Source organism: Triticum dicoccoides, chromosome 7B (genome assembly GCF_002162155.2).
Source record: "Triticum dicoccoides isolate Atlit2015 ecotype Zavitan chromosome 7B, WEW_v2.0, whole genome shotgun sequence".
Taxonomy (NCBI): domain Eukaryota; kingdom Viridiplantae; phylum Streptophyta; class Magnoliopsida; order Poales; family Poaceae; genus Triticum; species Triticum dicoccoides.
The window spans coordinates 159,630,095-159,648,466 of record NC_041393.1 but is presented as its reverse complement, the minus strand read 5'-3'; the positions used below and the strand labels follow the sequence as shown (position 1 = coordinate 159,648,466).

At 41.5% G+C, this 18,372-nt stretch overlaps 1 pseudogene; it reads left to right on the top strand.

Moving 5' to 3' along the window:
* Positions 1-12,792: 12,792 nt before the first annotated feature.
* LOC119341249 lies at positions 12,793-14,160 on the top strand (annotated as a pseudogene).
* The last annotated feature ends 4,212 nt before the right edge of the window (positions 14,161-18,372 follow it).

Genomic DNA, 18,372 nt, shown 5'->3' with positions numbered 1-18,372 from the left:
AGCATTAGAACTACTTGGAACCATATAGATTTGACATGCAAGCTCAAGAACATGGTCACCTATGCAGCACAAATTTGCAATGAATAAAGCACTAGAACAAAAACTAATTCGACCAATGGAGGAGTCACATACCAAGGAACAATCTCCCCAAGCAGTTTTGCGAGAGGTGCTTTGAGCAAGGAGATTGGAAATCACAGCAAAAGAGGCTGGAACACGAGCTTGAGTTGGTTTTTCGGGTTTGTGTGAGACAGAGGAAGAAGATGGGTGCAGGGATAAGTGGAGGAGGGCCACCGTGGGCCCACGAGGCAGGGGGGCGTGCCCAGGGGGGTAGGGCGCGCCCTCCACCCTCGTGGCCAGGTGGCAGCTCCCCCCGTGGTGATTTTTGCACAGTAAATTCTCAAATATTCCCGAAAAAAATCATATTAAGTTGGCATGACATTCTGAGGACTTCTATTTTCGGGATATTTTTATATTGCACGGATAAGTCAGGAGACAGACAGAAAAATATTATTTTACTTTATTTCTACTAAATAACAGAAGGTATAAAGAGGGTACAGAAAGTTGTGCTTCTAGTTTCATCCATCTCGTGATCATCAAAATGAACCACTAACAAGGTTGATCAAGTCTTGTTAACAAACTCATTCCGAATAATCCCGGAACCGGAGAAATTTCGAATGACACTAAGTTACCTCAACGGGGATGTGAAAATCCCCAACAATAAGAATATCATACTTTTTCTTGACAGGAGGGAGAGGAAATTCGAAACCTCCAAATATAATCGATGGAACTTTTCCAATAGAGTTGATACTATAAACTTGAGGTTGTTTCCTCGGAAAATGCACCGTGTGCTCATTGCCATTAACATGAAAAGTGACATTGCCTTTGGTGCAATCAATAACGGCCCCTGCAGTGTTAAGGAAAGGTCTTCCAAGAATAATAGACATGCTATCGTCCTCGGGAATACCAAGAATAACAAAGTCCATTAAAATAGTAACGTTTGCAACCACAACAGGCACATCCTCACAAATACCGACAGGTATAGCAGTTGATTTATCAGCCATTTGCAAAGATATTTCAGTAGGTGTCAACTTATTCAAGTCAAGTCTACGATATAAAGAGAGAGGCATAACACTAACACCGGCTCCAAGATCACATAAAGCAGTTTTAACATAACTTCTTTTAATGGAGCATGGTATAGTAGGCACTCCAGGATCTCCAAGTTTCTTTGGTATTCCACCCTTAAAAGTGTAATTAGCAAGCATAGTGGAAATTTCAGCTTCGGGTATCTTTCTTTTATTAGTAATAATATCCTTCGTATACTTAGCATAAGGATTTGTTTTGAGCACATCAGTTAATCGCATACGCAAAAAGATGGGTCTAATCATTTCAGCAAAGCGCTCAAAATCCTCATCATCCTTTTTCTTGGATGGTTTAGGAGGAAAAGGCATGGGTTTCTGAACCCATGGTTCCCTTTCTTTACCGTGTTTCCTAGCAACAAAATCTCTTTTGTCATAACATTGATTCCTTGATTGTGGGTTATCAATATCAACAGCAGGTTCAGCTTCTACATCATGATCATTACTAGGTTGAGCATCAACATGAACATTATCATTAACATTATGACTAGGTTCATGTTCATCACCTGATTGTGTTTCAGCATCAGAAACAGAGATGTCATTTGGATTCTCAGGTGGTTCAGCAATAGGTTCACTAGAAGTTTGCAAAGTCCTATCATTTTTCTTTTTCTTCCTCTCAAAAGAACTAGGCATATCAATTTTAGTTCTCTGAGAATCTTGCTCGATTCTCTTAGGGTGGCCTTCAGGATAAAAAGGTTCCTGAGTCATTCTACCAGTTCTAGTAGCCACTCGAATAACATAATCATTTTTCTTACTATTCATTTCATCAAGCACTTCTTTCAGAGCTTTAAGTACTTGTTCTACTTGAGTGGTAACCATAGAAGCTTGTTTGCTAACAAGTTTAAGTTCACCTCTAATATCAGCCATATAATCACTCAAGCGTTTAATCATAAAGGTATTCCGTTTTAATTGTCTACCAAAATAAGCATTAAAGTCATCTTGCTTAAACATAAAGTCATCAAACTCATCCAAGCACTGGCTAGCAATTTTAGTAGGAGGGACTTTAGCTTTATCATACCTATAGAGAGAGTTTACCTTTATTACCTGTGTCGGGATATTGGGAGGTTCTTCAGTAAATAAGTAATTGAGATCATATACTTCTTCAGCAGGCGGTAAGTTAAGACCATGTATTTCTTCAATAGGAGGTAAATTCTTAACATCTTCAGCTTTAATACCTTTTTCTTTCATCGATTTCTTTGCCTCTTGCATATCTTCGGGACTGAGAAATAGAACACCTCTCTTCTTAGGAGTTGGTTTAGGAATAGGCTCAGTAATTGGCTCAGGAGGTGGCTCGGGAGGTGCCCAATTATTTTCATTTGCCAACATATTATTCAATAGAATTTCAGCGTCATCCGGTGTTCTTTCCCTGAAAAAAGAACCAGCACAACTATCCAGGTAATCTCTGGAAGCATCGGTTAGTCCATTATAAAAGATATCAAGTATTTCAGGTTTCTTAAGAGGATGATCAGGCAAAGCATTAAGTAGCTTAAGAAGCCTCCCCCCAAGCTTGTGGGAGACTTTCTTCTTCAATTTGCACAAAATTATATATATCCCTCAAAGCAGCTTGTTTCTTATGAGCAGGGAAATATTTAGCAGAGAAGTAATAAATCATATCCTGGGGGCTTTACACACAACCAGGATCAAGAGAATTAAACCATTTCTTAGCATCACCCTTTAATGAGAACGGAAATATTTTGAGTAAATAAAGGTAGCGCGATCTCTCATTATTAGTAAACAGGGCAGCTATATCATCTAACTTACGAAGATGTGCCACAACAGTTTCAGATTCATAGCCATAAAAAGGATCAGATTCAACCAAAGTAATTATATCTGGATCAACAGAAAAATCATAATAATCCTGATCAGGAACACAGATAGGTGAAGTAGCAAAAGCAGGGTCGGGTCTCATCCTATCTCTAAAAGATTCTTTACTCCACTTAACTAGTAACCTCTTACGTTCAAGACTATCCTGGCAAGCAAGAACAGCTTCAATAGATTCAGCATTAAAAAGATAACCCTCAGGAATAGAAGGCATAGGTTCATCATCACTAACATCATTGTGTTCAGGTTCAATAATTTCTCTTTCTCTAGACCTAGCAATTTGCTCATCAAGATATTCACCAAGTGGAACAGTAGTATCAAGCATAGAAGTAGTTTCATCATAAGTATCATGCATAGCGGAAGTGGCATCATCAATAACATGCGACATATCAGAATCAATAGCAGTAGTAGGTTTAGGTGTCACAAACTTACTCATAACAGAAGGAGAATCTAGTGCAAGGCTAGATGGCAATCCCTTACCTCCCCTCGTAGTTGAGGGCAAAATAGTAGTTCGATCATCTTTCAAGTTCTTCATAGTGTCCAGCAGATATAAATCCCAAGTGACTCAAAGAATAGAGCTATGCTCCCCGGCAATGGCGCCAGAAAAAGGTCTTGATAACCCCACAAGTATAGGCGATCGCAACAATTTTCGAGGGTAGAGTATTCAACCCAAATTTATTGATTCGACACAAGGGGATCCAAAGAATATTCTCAAGTATTAGCAGCTGAGTTGTCAATTCAACCACACCTAGAAACTTAGTATCTGCAGCAAAGTGTTTAGTAGCAAAGTAATATGATAGTGGTGGTAACGGTAGCAAAAGTAAAGACAGCAAAAGTAATGTTTTTGGTATTTTGTAGTGATTGTAACAGTAGCAATGGAAAAGTAAATAAGCGAGAACCAGTATATGGAAAACTCGTAGGCACCGGATTAGCAATGGATAATTATGCCGGATGCGGTTCATCATGTAACAGTCATAACATAGGGTGACACAGAACTAGCTCCAGTTCATCAATGTACTGTAGGCATGTATTCTGTATATAGTCATACGTGCTTATGGAAAAGAACTTGCATGACATCTTTTGTCCTACCCTCCCGTGGCAGGGGGGTCCTATTGGAAACTAAGGGATATTAAGGCCTCCTTTTAATAGAGAACCGGAACAAAGCATTAGCACATAGTGAATACATGAACTCCTCAAACTATGGTCATCACCGGGAGTGGTCCCGATTATTGTCACTTCGGGGTTGCTGGATCATAACACATAGTAGGTGACTATAGACTTGCAAGATAGGATCAAGAACACACATATATTCATGAAAACATAATAGGTTCAGATCTGAAATCATGGCACTCGGGCCCTAGTGACAAGCATTAAGCATAGCAAAGTCATAGCAACATCAATCTCAGAACATAATGGATACTAGGGATCAAACCCTAACAAAACTAACTCGATCAAATGATAAATCTCATCCAACCCATCATCGTCCAGCAAGCCTACAATGGAATTACTCACGCACGGCGGTGAGCATCATGAAATTGGTGATGGAGGATGGTTGATGATGACGACGACGACGAATCCCCCTCTCCGGAGCCCCGAACGGACTCCAGATCAGCCCTCCCGAGAGAGATTAGGGCTTGGCGGTGGCTCCGTATCGTAGAACGCGATGATTTCTTCTCTCTGATTTTCCCCCCAAAAGCCAATATATGGAGTTGGAGTTGGCGTTGGAGGGCCACCAAGGGGCCCACGAGGTAGGGGGGCGCGCCCAGGTGGGAGGGCGCGCCCCCACCCTCGTGAACAGGGTGTGGGCCCCCTGGTCTTCATCTTTGGCGAGGATTTTTTATTATTTATTCTAAGATATTCCGTGGAGTTTCAGGTCATTCCGAGAACTTTTGTTTTCTGCACATAAAACAACACCATGGCAGTTCTGCTGAAAACAGCGTCAGTCCGGGTTAGTTCCATTCAAATCGTACAAGTTAGAGTCCAAAACAAGGGCAAAAGTGTTTGGAAAAGTAGATACGACGGAGATGTATTACTTACTATTACAGTACTACCTCCGTCCTGGTTTATAGGTCCCTTTTATAGTTTGTGCCAAATTTTGACTAAAGATTTAACTAACAAAATGTTAATGCATGTCAAGAAAAATTATCTCATTGGATCCGTATTTGAACATAGTTTTGAAAAATATAATGTTTGGTGACATGCGTGAACATTTTCTTAGTTTAATCTATGGTCAAAATTTGGCACGAAATACAATGGGGACTAATTAACCCGGACAGAGGTAGTATTGTTCACTTGTGCTCCCCGCCCCTCCATTCATTGAACAACCCCACGGGTGAATAAACATACAATAAGTACTATATTTATATAGAACGAACAAGCTCAAACTATTTTCGCGTAGTTAAAAGTTGAGGGCGGGGCTTTTCCCGGGCAGTACGCGCGGCAGTTTTCGGGTAGGCGGTTTGACAGAGAGGCGAGGAGGGTGAGCGAGTGGGGCTGTGCAATTTGACGGTGCGTTATTGCTGGAAAGACTTGTGATATGACCACTCACTATAGTCATGATTACTGGCGCTCCGACCGGGGTGATGCCCCCCTTCCGTTCCGCGCTCTAATCTGGTGCATGACACGTCGACCCGGATGCTGGCTCTCCCACATGTCGGAGTAGTAAGAAGGAGCAACGAATGATGCGGTATATACTAGTACTATACTACTCCCTCCGTTCCTAAATATAAGTCTTTGGAGAGATTTCATTATGGACCACATACGAAGAAAAATGAGTGAATCTACACATAAAATGCATCTACATACATCCGTATGTGGTCCACAATGAAATATCTACGAAGACTTATATTTAGGAACGGAGGGAGTACTACTCAGGTCGGAGGAGTGCGAACCACGGCAGCCCAGTGAACCAGCTGTGCGTACCACGGTAGCCCAGTGAACCAGCAGTAGAAAACAATAATGTGGTGATATGGCCATAAAAAACAATATGCTACGGTCCACACTGTAGCATGTATATTAACACTCCTCTTTGTTTGGATCCCTGAGTTAGAGCTAGTTTGGGTTGAAATAGCCTCAAATTATTGAAACAAGAGGGGTTAGTTTGAGCTAGTTTGCTCTAACCCAGCTAAAAAAACTAGCCCCGTGGAGAGGTTCTAATTGGGTTAGTTATCCTGGGCCCACTAAAAGAGAACTAAAAAATCTCACCTACCCGCACCAGATCGCTCCCCTAAAAAAATCTCACCTGCCCGCACCAGATCGCTCCCCCCTCTCGCACGACTCCTCTCTGTTCCCCATAGGGCCGCCCGCCCAAGCGCCGCTCGCCCTCTCTCTCCTCCGGCCGCCCTCTCCTTCCGGCCTCCGCCGCCCTACTCCGGCCGCCCTCTCCCTCCGACCTTCGAAAGTCGCCCCGCTCCCCCTTCACCAGTCATTTTTCTCCCTCTGTCATGCGCAGCGGCGGCGCATCTACTAGGGAGGTCGTGAGAGGGGTGAGTTTGTTCGTTCCTTCTTTGTCTCACAGCCACATCATTGATCTTGCTTGCTCTAGCACTAATTCTGATTTGGAAAAGTAGATCCTGATCAAACTTGCTATAGATTTGTGGTGCACGCATGGAATTGTTTGATGCTGCTTGAGGAGGTAATAAATCTTTCTAGAGGCCCAAAGATTCAGGTCACCTTTCTAGGTATTTCAATTTTAGGCTTGCATTATTTGTAGAGGCCCAAAGATTCAGTTCACCTTTCTTGGTATTTCAATTTCAGGCTTGCATTGTTTCTAGAGGCCCAAAGATTCAGTTCACCTTTCTAGGTATTTGAGTTTCAGGCTTGCATTATTTCTAGAGGCCCAAAGATTCAGTTCACCTTTCTAGGTATTTCATTTTCAGGCTTGCATTATTTCTAGAGGCCCAAAGATTCAGTTCACCTTTCTAGGCATTTCAGTTTCAGGCTTGCATTATTTCTAGAGGCCCAAAGATTCAGTTCACCTTTCTAGGTATTTAAGTTTCAGGCTTGCATTATTTCTAGAGGCCCAAAGATTCAGTTCACCTTTCTAGGTATTTCAGTTTCAGGCTTGCATTATTTCTAGAGGCCCAAAGATTCAGTTCACCTTTCTAGGTATTTTAGTTACAGGCTTGCATTATTTATAAAGGCCCAAAGATTAAGTTCCCAGTCGGTGGCAAGCGGCCCTGCTACCCATGCCGGTGTCGACCTCAACTCGCAAGGGCCGGCGTCGGAGGGGTTCCCGGGGCTTGGGCTCTACAGAGCCTTCCTCCAGAGCGACGATGGCGAGCTCCTCCCTCGATGCGTGAGGTTCTCCGGGCTCCCTCCCTATCGTGAACAACTTCCGTGATGAGTTATCTCATTCTTTGTTTCATGAAGTGTTTTTTTATTTTGTGAAGCTTGATTGACGACTTGTACGTTTAAGTCTGACTAAAAATAGGGTCCAAAGTAGTCAAATGATTGAGATAGCGCATTTATTGTCAATCTAACCCTGCCATCCATACACCTCTTTGGTTTAGAGTTAGTTCAGGGTTAGAATCTAACTCTAACCTCTAACTGAGTTAGAGTTCTCCTCGTCTCGGTTCATCGCCATCATACTTTCCCCATTCCTGTGTTTTCAGTATCCTGCGAATCAAAGAGGCCTTTTTTTTCCGGGAAAAATCAAAGAGGCCCTTAGACTGGTTTAGGTCGGGTCATTTTTTATAAACGTGTTATGTCCAAAATTTAATGAACGTGCTCCGGTTTCCATGAAAATAATCCAGTTTCATGTAGTAATTCATTGATTTATTTATTCTTCTGCGGGAGGTTTGCATGTAATTCGTGAGGTCTGAAATGTAAAGTACCCCGACATATGCTCCGAGTCGTGCATGCACTACGACCCAGATACTCTATGTCCCACATGTCGGCGAATGGGAGCACGTGGAAATAGCCTAGGAGTACATATAGGAGGATAAATGCGTGAAAAATATGTACTGTGAAGCGTAGCCGCGGTTCGAAAAGTAGACCTAAAGTGATGACAGCTATAGGTCACACGCACCCAACTAGTGGCACTAGACATCTATCTATCTATCTATCTATCTATCTATCTATCTATACCTCTATACCTATACTAATTAGCGACTCCCAATAAATTACCACGTTAATTAGTAATTAGGAACCATTAATCTGGTGGGACCATGTTATTACGTAATTCTTTTTGAGATATAGATCAACCATATAAATCAATTACAAATCCCAACCGCATGCTATCATGATTGCACGATATATCTACTCCGTATATAGCCCTCAAAATTGTGTAAAAAAATGCCCTCAAAATCCCTCAAAAAAGTATATCTTCTCCACGTCTCTTACTCTCCCTGTAAAAAAAAACAATCGTGCGCCCCATGGTCTCCTCCTCACGTTCTCCCCCGAACAAACAAGAATCCTGAAACAAACAAGAATTCTATATCGACTCAATTCATGCACATCCATACAAGACATCTCCCCCGATCTCATCGTGCATCACATACATGCAATAATTAGTCCTCTCGCCAGCAGCAAGGAGCAGACAGGTTGTGTGGCAGTACTTGCAGGTAATTGTTCATTATCTCCTTCCACAAATAATACATGAATGTCTCCTTGCAATGATTAATATATGCATTAACTCTCTGATCTCATTACACATGCTTTGTATTAACTTGAATTACAGAGAGAAAGTGCCGATAAACTTGAGATTCAAATCACGAATTACAGAGCGTGCACATCCCGGCAAGACATTGCCCTCCTCTCGCAAGCAGCAAGGAGCAGACAGGTTGTGTGGCAGTACTTGCAGCCAATATTCATTATCTCCTTCCACAAATAATATATGCACATCTCCTATAATGATTAATATATACATCAACTCTCCGATCTCATTACACATGCTTTGTATTAACTTGAATTACAGAGAGAAAGCGCCGATAAACTTGAGATTCAGATCACCAATTACAGAACATATACATCCTCTCATTGGAAGGTGACAACACAAGTATCCTTCTTTCACAATAGAATAATGATTTCCTCACTTATATCTCAGAATAAAATCAGTTACACTTTTTACCTCATTTATTTCAGGATTCACTAGCCGCAGTCAGCATGTGTCGAACATGCACTAGAGCAAACCAAAACAACGGAAGGTGTTCATTACCACAGTACCAAAAATAATAATATAAATATTAATTTACTTGGATTATTAAAATGATAACAAAATAAAATGCAGGAATATGTGGCATCATCAAGGAATCCAAATACCTGAGCAAGCAGCCTCCAAACTAGCAACACTCAAATCTAATGATAGTCAATCAGACATCATTAGAGCAGCAGCAAAGGAAGCTAGGCGGAAAAGGAAAGAGATCCTCCAACTGAAAAAGGCAAGCAAACGTCTAAGGACAAAAAAGGGCAATGACTGTGAAGTATCTAATGTAACGAAGGATGTCGCTCAAGTTTCATATCTGGGAAAACCAATTTGTGTTTGTGAATTTTGCAATGCCATTATGTGGCATGGAGAGAGAAGCACAAGCACAGGTAACATCACAGTTCCAAAATTTGGTCTCTGCTGCAAGGAAGGGAAAGTTAAATTACCACCACTAAAACAAGCTCCGGTGTATCTCCGACAGCTACTACGTTACAATGAAAGAGGAGAATCATCAAATTTCCGCCAACACATCAGGTTGTACAACTCGATGTTCGCATTCACTTCAATGGGAGGAAAGGTTGACTATGAAATTAATAAGCAGGCATCTGGACCGTATGTTTTCCGTTTGAATGGCCAGAATTACCATCAGATTGGCACTTTACTTCCTAAAGATGACGTGATGAAACCAAAATTTGCCCAATTATACATACATGACACAGAAAATGAAGTGCGGAATAGGATTAATGCATCTGCTTCAACGGAGAGTAAGACACAACCAGATGAAAACATTGTCAAAGGACTACTAGAGATGCTTGATGAGCACAATGTTTTAGTCAAATCATTTCGTATGGCAAGGGACAGATTCCAAAACCGACGTATTAAAGATGTAAGATTAAGGTTGATCAACAAAAGGTCGAAAGATGGACGGCAATACAACCTACCATCCGCCTCAGAAGTTGCAGCACTAATTATTGGGGAACAAGATGGAGAAAATAATGAATTTGATATAATAGTTGAGACCAAAGACAGAATATTACAGAGGATTTCAGAGTTGCACCCAAGCTATATGTCAATGCAGTACCCCTTGCTTTTTCCATATGGAGAAGATGGTTTCAGACCAGAAATAGAGTAAGAAAAAAGAGGCAGCAAAGGTAAAAGAAAGTATGTAACAATGCTGGAGTTTTATGCGTATCGCATACAACAACGTCTGAACCAAGCTTCAACATTGCAAATGAGTGGATGTTTGTTCCTACAGTTCTTAGTTGATGCAACAACGTGCATTGCACAGTGGAGACTAAATTGGTACAGGACAAACCAAGGTAAGTTGAGGACAGAACTGTACAGAGGACTGCATGATGCAATAGAAAATTGAGATACACGAACCGAACAAGTTGGACAAAGAATCATACTACCCTCATCATATAATGGCAGTCCAAGAAATAAGCAGCAAAACTACCAAGATGCCATGGCGATTTGTCGTTGGGCTGGCTATCCTGATCTCTTCATTACTTTTACATGCAATCCAAAATGGCTGGAAATACAAGATATGTTGGATCTGATTCCAGGCCAGAAACCTGAAGATCGTCCAGATATTGTTGCCAGAGTATTCATGTTAAAACTGAAGGAACTTATGAATGACATAAAGAACGGAAAGTGTTTTGGACAAACAATTGCAAGTTTACCTAATAAGTACATATTCACTCTTTCCTAGAAGATTGTCCTAACTCATTTCTTCTCAAATTTGTTTACTTTCATAAAGTTGTCTACACTATAGAGTTCCAGAAAAGAGGCCTCCCGCATGCACACATACTGGTGTTTCTACACCCAAATGATAAAGATCCAAGTCCTTCCCAGATTGACAAAATCATATCAGCCGAAATTCCTGATAAGAATAGTGATCCAAAAGGGTATGAAGCAGTGCAAAATTACATGATACATGGTCCATGTGGTCAAGCACACCCAAAATCACCATGCATGGTCGATAAAAGTTGTGCCAAACATTTCCCCAAGAATTTTTGCACTGAGACTACCATAGATGAAGATAACTATCCAGTATATAGAAGGCGAGATGATGGCAACACTGTGGACAAGAATGGAGTGAAGCTAGACAATAGATTTGTTGTGCCATACAATAGAAACCTACTGGTCAAGTATCAAGCCCACGTAAATGTTGAATGGTGCAACAGATCAAGGTCTATAAAGTATTTATTCAAATACATCCACAAAGGAGAAGATCGAACAACTGTCTTGATAGAAGCGGAAGACCAACAAAGTGAAACAAGAGCTAGCAAATTAACAAACAGGGACGACAAAATCAAGAGGTACCTTGATGCCCGATACATATCTGGATGAGAAGCCGCATGGCGTATATTTCAGTTTCCTCTTCAGTATAGAGAGCCTGTGGTTGAAAGGTTACAATTTCACCTAGAAAATGAACATGTTGCGGTGTTCCCGGACTCAATGGATTTAGATCAAATTGTATCCCGACCTAACATAGAAAAGACAATGTTCACAGAATGGATGACAGCCAACCAGTTGCATGAAGAAGCTCGCAGTTTGATGTATGCACAGTTTCCAACCAAATGGACTTGGCATTCACAAGAGAAAGAATGGAGGAAAAGGCGTGGTGGAAAAAACCCCATAGGCAGGATTTACTATGCACAACCAACGAGAGGTGAAAAATACTACTTGAGAATGCTGTTAAATACCGTCAAAGGATGCAGATCTTATGAAGAAATTCGAACAGTTGATGGGGTTGTACATCCAACATTCAAATCCGCATGTTATGCTCTTGGGCTACTTAATGACGACAAAGAGTGGGATGACTGCATCAAGGAAGCATCCCATTGGGCCTCTGCTCCTCAAATGCGCCAACTTTTCTGCACAATACTTTTATTTTGTGAGGTGACGGATCCCACAAAGTTGTGGCAAACAAATTGGGAGTTACTATCTGAGGATATCCAACTTCGGCAAAGAAGAATATTCAATTTTCAGACCCTGGAACTCAACTCGGCACAAATAAAGAGCCTGCTCCTGGCAGAGATAGAACAACTATTGACTAAAGGTGGTAAGTCCCTCAAAGATTTTCTAGGAATGCCACTACCAGATAGTTCAGTTCTTCAAGATCTAAATAATAGATTAGTAAATGAGGAACTAAACTACGATAAAGATTCTTTACGAATAGAGCACATGAAGTTACTGCATAAGCTAAATCAGGATCAGAGGATGGCTTTTGACGTTATAATAGAATCAGTCAACGGCAGTCTTGGAAAAATGATTTTTGTTGACGGATATGGTGGAACTGGAAAGACATTTCTGTGGAAAGCAGTCACGACAAAATTAAGATCCGAAGGAAAAATAGTTCTAGCAGTTGCTTCAAGTGGTATAGCAGCACTTCTTTTACAGGGTGGAAGAACAGCTCATTCAAGATTTCACATTCCCCTCAAGATCACTAACGAGTCCACATGCAACATCAAGCAGGGAACATTTCTTGCGGAGCTAATAAAGAAAACATCACTGATAATATGGGATGAAGCACCTATGACACACAAACACTGTTTTGAGGCACTAGATAAGAGTTTGAGAGATATACTTCGATTCACATATGAGGACAAAGAGCATAGACCATTTGGAGGAATGACAGTAGTCTTGGGAGGTGACTTCAGGCAAATCCTACCAGTTATACCAAAGGGAAAAAGAGAACATATCATTTCTGCATCAATAAAGAGATCCTACCTATGGAAGAACTTTGAGGAGTACCGACTCAAAGAAAATATGCGTCTGAATTCATCCGAAGGTAGTCCAGAAGAGAAAGCAAAAACAACTGAATTCACAAACTGGATACTAAACATAGGCGATGGCACAACGTCAACAATAGATGAAGAGGATTGGGTTAGCATCCCAGAGGACCTTATTTTACATGAAGGGGATGACCTAAAAGCATCTATTGTTAACACCACCTATCCTGACTTACACAGAAAATACACTGATAGAACATACCTAGAGGAAAGAGCGATCTTGTGCCCAAGAAACGAGACTGTTGACCAGATTAATGCCTACATCATGAGTCAAATCCCTGGAGAAGAGGTAACCTATTTCAGTTCAGATACAACATGCAAGGCAATATCTACGGTGGAAGATGAAGATATGTTGTACCCAACTGAGTTTCTGAATAGTCTTACATTTTCTGGAATACCAGACCATGAACTGAGGCTGAAAGTAGGATTACCAATAATGCTTATGAGGAACATCAATCAAAATGCAGGACTTTGCAATGGGACAAGACTAACAATAACACAGCTAGGAAAGCGTTTCATTGAAGGCCAGGTCATAACAGGTCCTAACGTTGGTGACAAAGTTTACATCCCATGAATTACCATGTCACCAAGTGATTCAAAATGGCCTTTCATTCTGAAAAGGAGACAATACCCAATATCAGTGTGCTTTGCTATGACTATAAACAAAAGCCAGGGGCAATCTCTCAAAAAAGTTGGACTCTACTTAGAAAGGCAAGTGTTCACACATGGACAACTCTATGTTGCAATGTCAAGGGTGACCAGCAGAAATGGATTGATGATACTCATATCAGATGAAGAGCGTCCATCCGACAAGGTTGCAAAAAACATTGTTTACAAGGATATATTATAGATATTGTTACAAGCATTCTGATATGACTAAATATAATGTGATGCAGACATAGCTCCCTTATTTGGTTTCAAATTGATATATCTGAAATATTTTATCAGAACGAATTTTATTTACTTTTGGGTATCTTATTATATTCGTATATAGTCTATAGTCATTATTTAATTTAGTCTGATTTAGTGATTTTAGAATTTCTAACAAACTCAATGTTTTGATGCATCGATTTAACAAACCCAAATATAGTGTTTGTGAAATTGCGCCCTTCACTTTTTTTTATGGTGTTCCTCTGAAGATTGAACTATATTTAAGCTCTCTCTGACTGTAAGAGGACGGCCACTGTACTTTATTTTCAAAATAGTGGAAATACATTCATAAGACAATGTATTCACACATATACCTGATGGAGGGCTCACAACTGATTTGACAAAAATCAATATCAGTTATGTATGCATCACGTATGTGCTTTTATCAATTACTATAACCTTTCTTTCTTCCCTAGCAATTCAGATCTGATTTACCAAATAATAGAAAATTCCAAGAGTCTAATTACTAGATAAAATATTAGAAACAGTAATTTGATAACCGTGCTATGCATGCCTAAAATTTATTTCATAGAGAGAGGACATGGTAAGGCAAAGGAAAGATATGTACCTGTTCGTACAAACACAGGGTCAAGGGAAAATGGGGATGGATAAGAGTCGCCGCCGCTGTTGCTGGATGCGGAAACTCTGCTCAACAATGCGGGCGTCGGAGGAGATTGCAGATTCAGCGGGGACGACCTACCACACGTCAAAGGGGAACGGCCGGATGGCTGCCGCTACAGCCGGCGTTGCGATGTGGTTCGCGAGGAACGACTTTCTAAGGTTACTGATGTACTACGTTGTCAACAAGAGCCACTGGCGCAGCCACTCTCATGGGGCCGATCAGGCGAGCAAACTAGACAGGACATCAGCGCCGACCGCGGCCGGCGAACACGCCGACGACCCAAGCAAAAAATCTATCAATGATAAACATGCGCACAGTAGTGTAAAGTGGAGTAATATGTTACTCCCTCTATAAGAGCGTTCAGAGCGTTTAGATTTTTTTGAGGGAAGTTTACAGCGTTTAAAGAGTGATCTAAACGCCTTTATACTTCTTTAGAGAGGAAGTACCAATTTAAATGCGGTAGCAAATTAAATTAGGTTTCATATATTAAAAAATTGTGTAATAAAATTATATGAGACCAATTTAAATTAACTCCGTACCAAATATGAGCAAAGAAAATGGGGATAATTATTTATCTTGCTTACAATTTAATCCAAATGAACATCACAATTCCTTTCAAATAAACTACTAGCTCTATACAGTGATAAAATACAAGACGGTTTTAACAGAAAATACTACCAAAAAATAACAATCTAAATAATACACATGTAATGGCCTCCTAGAAAAGTAACTACAAATCATATCGAAATCTAATTGTTGAATATCCAGAACAAATGCTAATTTTAATAAAAGAAATTAAATCTATAAAAAGATTTTTTTTGTTTTTCAAAAGAATAAATTTAGCGCTCTTTATATTCAACCGTTCATCTATTCAGACCCAGATACTTTTACATATGATCATCTATAGATCCAGATACTTCAGCAAATGAACTAAATAGATGCTATTTATTGTGATGGTTTTATCCATCACAATAAATATGCTAGCCCGTGCGAATGCACGGGTTGACGTCTAGTACGACTAATTTTTCTCATAAAAAAAGAGAGGCACGAGTGCTCAGTACTCCTATTCTATAAACACGAGTCCCATTTGACAACAGCGTCCGTGCTACAGCATGGTTAATAATATAGCCAGCTACTGACTATATGATATTGCCATGTCACATACAGTCAAGTTTATAGCCAACAAGTACAATAGCTAGATATAAATATGTACTACTTTGTTGATACATGACCCATTCCACTCTTTCACAAAGTACTACCTCCGTCCTGGTTTATAGGTCTCTTTTGTAGTTTGTGCCAAATTTTGACTACAAATTTAACTAATAAAATGTTAATGCATATAAAAAATATCTCATTAGATTCGTATTTGAACATAGTTTTCAAAAATATAATGTTTGGCGACATGCGTAAATATTTTGTTAGTTTAATCTATGGTCAAAATTTAACACGAAATACAATAAGGACCAATAAACCGGACGGAGGTAGTACCTAGGAGCATGTGCTGCAGCCGACTATTAACTAGTAGCCCGCTTCTCTTCTCTCTCCTCTTCTCTCTCCTCTTCTCTCTCTTTCAAGTAAACAAGAATATAATATTTAATGTCTTACAACCCGCCTACATCACCTTATTGTACTTGCTCTAAACTGGGCCGACGCCCGGTGGGTGGGGTGGGTTTGCTCAACTGCGGCCCCACCTCACAGTGAAAACGTTATGACTGGAATAAAAAATGCCATATACTCCCTCCGTTCATAAATATAAGCCTTTTTAGATACTACTTCAAATGGAATACAACATACAGATGTATGAAGACATAGTTTCGAGTGTAGATTCACTCATTTTGCTCCGTATGTAGTAGTCACTTGCTGGAATCTTTAGAAAGACTTATATTTGGGAATGGAGGGAGTACTATACTAATAAAACATTAAGGCCACGAGGCAATGCAGTGCTGGTTACAGGAGGCAAGAAGAAGAGATGCATCCATCGACGATGTCCACCTCCTCGACTCAGGGCGCCGGCCCACCGAACGACGCCTAAGTAGCAGCGGCTTTCGTGGCCAGGTCGACGTGCTTCTGAACAATGGCGTCCAAAGATTCCAGCCGCTGGAAGAAGGCCAACGTCTTTCTGTCCTCGTTTGCCTTGTAGTGGCCTATGTAGACGATTTCCTCGTAGACATGGATGTGCAGGTCGATGGTTTCTTGCATGGCGAGGCGTTGGGCGGCGAGCGCGGCCTCGAGGTGCACATTCTTCGCCGCGACCTCTGACACCTGCAGGGCCACCAGGGCTTGAAAGAGTTCGTCACCATGTAGGTCGATGAGGGTGGCAGACAATGAGGAGCCTGGGCGCGCGGGCTGGAGCAGTACGGCAAGGTCATCCGTGCGCTTCTTGACGGCGGTGAACTTGCGGATGGAGTTGACCATCATGTCGTCCATGCGAGAGGCGAAGCCGGCGTCGGCGAGGGCTATGATGCCTGTGGTCGCCAGCATCGTCTGGAAACGCTACGCGGTGCGGGGCCACAGGCCGGCGCCTTGGATGATTTGGCACAGCCGACTGCCGCTCGCGTCCATTGCCTCCATAGGTGCTTGTGGCTTCTGGTCACTTGGTCTTGGATTGGAGTGAGCAGTGTTGCGAAGAGACTTGGGAGTAGATGGATTGGAGTGGTGGGGCGCCTTTATTATATGAGAGTCCAAACTCTGTTGCATTCACATCGTGCTGGCTCTAGTCTGCTTCTCCAATTAATTCCCTCTGCATGTAATTGAGGATGCATCATTGACCGTTTAATGTCTCAGGAACCGCTACCCTCTTCCTCCTTGGCATTCAAGCACCTATGGACCCGTCGACGACGAGGTGTCTATGGTGACTTCATAAATTTCAAGATGATAGTGCTGTGCGTGTGTTCGTTCATAGGGGTGAGTGTATACACGTGTATATGAGCGCTTGCGTCTGTACTGTGTCAAAAAAAACGTAAATGCGTGTCAAAAAGAGACTAGTCAGTATACTCAATATTGTGCACCTCGGAGAGGAAAACGATAGAACTAGTACGTATTTATTTACGGTGCAGATTCACTCATTTTGCTCCATATGTACTCCGTCTCGGTGTAGTCTAGTCACTTGTTGAAATCTCTAGAAGGGCAAATACTCCTTTCTGGTTTACAGGGCTATACTAGCAAGTAGTTGTACGTACTAGTACAATAGTGGGCTCACATAGTAATTTTGTCTCATGCAAGAGCCTGGCTATATGCGTGCTCCAATGTTCGCAACTGCAACGTTCGGTTTGCGCTTGGCTCTTCGCCTCTTCGAGAGGACGAACAATGATGTTACTACTACTGCTTCTACAGTGTCGAATCCACTGCTGCCTGTCTGTCCACCGCGAGCGGGACGGATAGCTTGTTGTGGAAGTACTACTACTAAGCAAAAGCCTGTCCTCGTTTGCGAGCAACTGCGCGCATGGGCGAGGGAGAAGGCGTGTAGTAAAATCAAGCTTCTCCTCGTTCTACGAGTTGACGCGACACATCATAGCACTGGCCCCACATGCTTGCCTCTAAACTTGGCTGAAAGACCCGCAGTATACAATATATTTGCTGCAACCTCTAACATTTACCCACCACAAATTAAAATATATGTGGCCATATGCATCGTTCTGATGCAGAGGCCGGGGAGTCCCCCCTTTAAAAAAACAAATAAAAATATATATTCCTGTCTTGACCAGATGAGCGTGCAAACTACAATCAGCAGGGTGACAGGTAGGGCCAGAAGACTATTTTAATTTAAAAAAAACTTTGAGACGGCCACATAGCATGGAGCCGACCCCAACGATTTTAAGCTTACAGGCACGGTACACGCTATCTAGACTACTCTACACATGAAACTGCCACACGAGCGTCCGGGCTGCGCTTGGCTCTTCGCCTCTTCGGGAAGTCGAACAA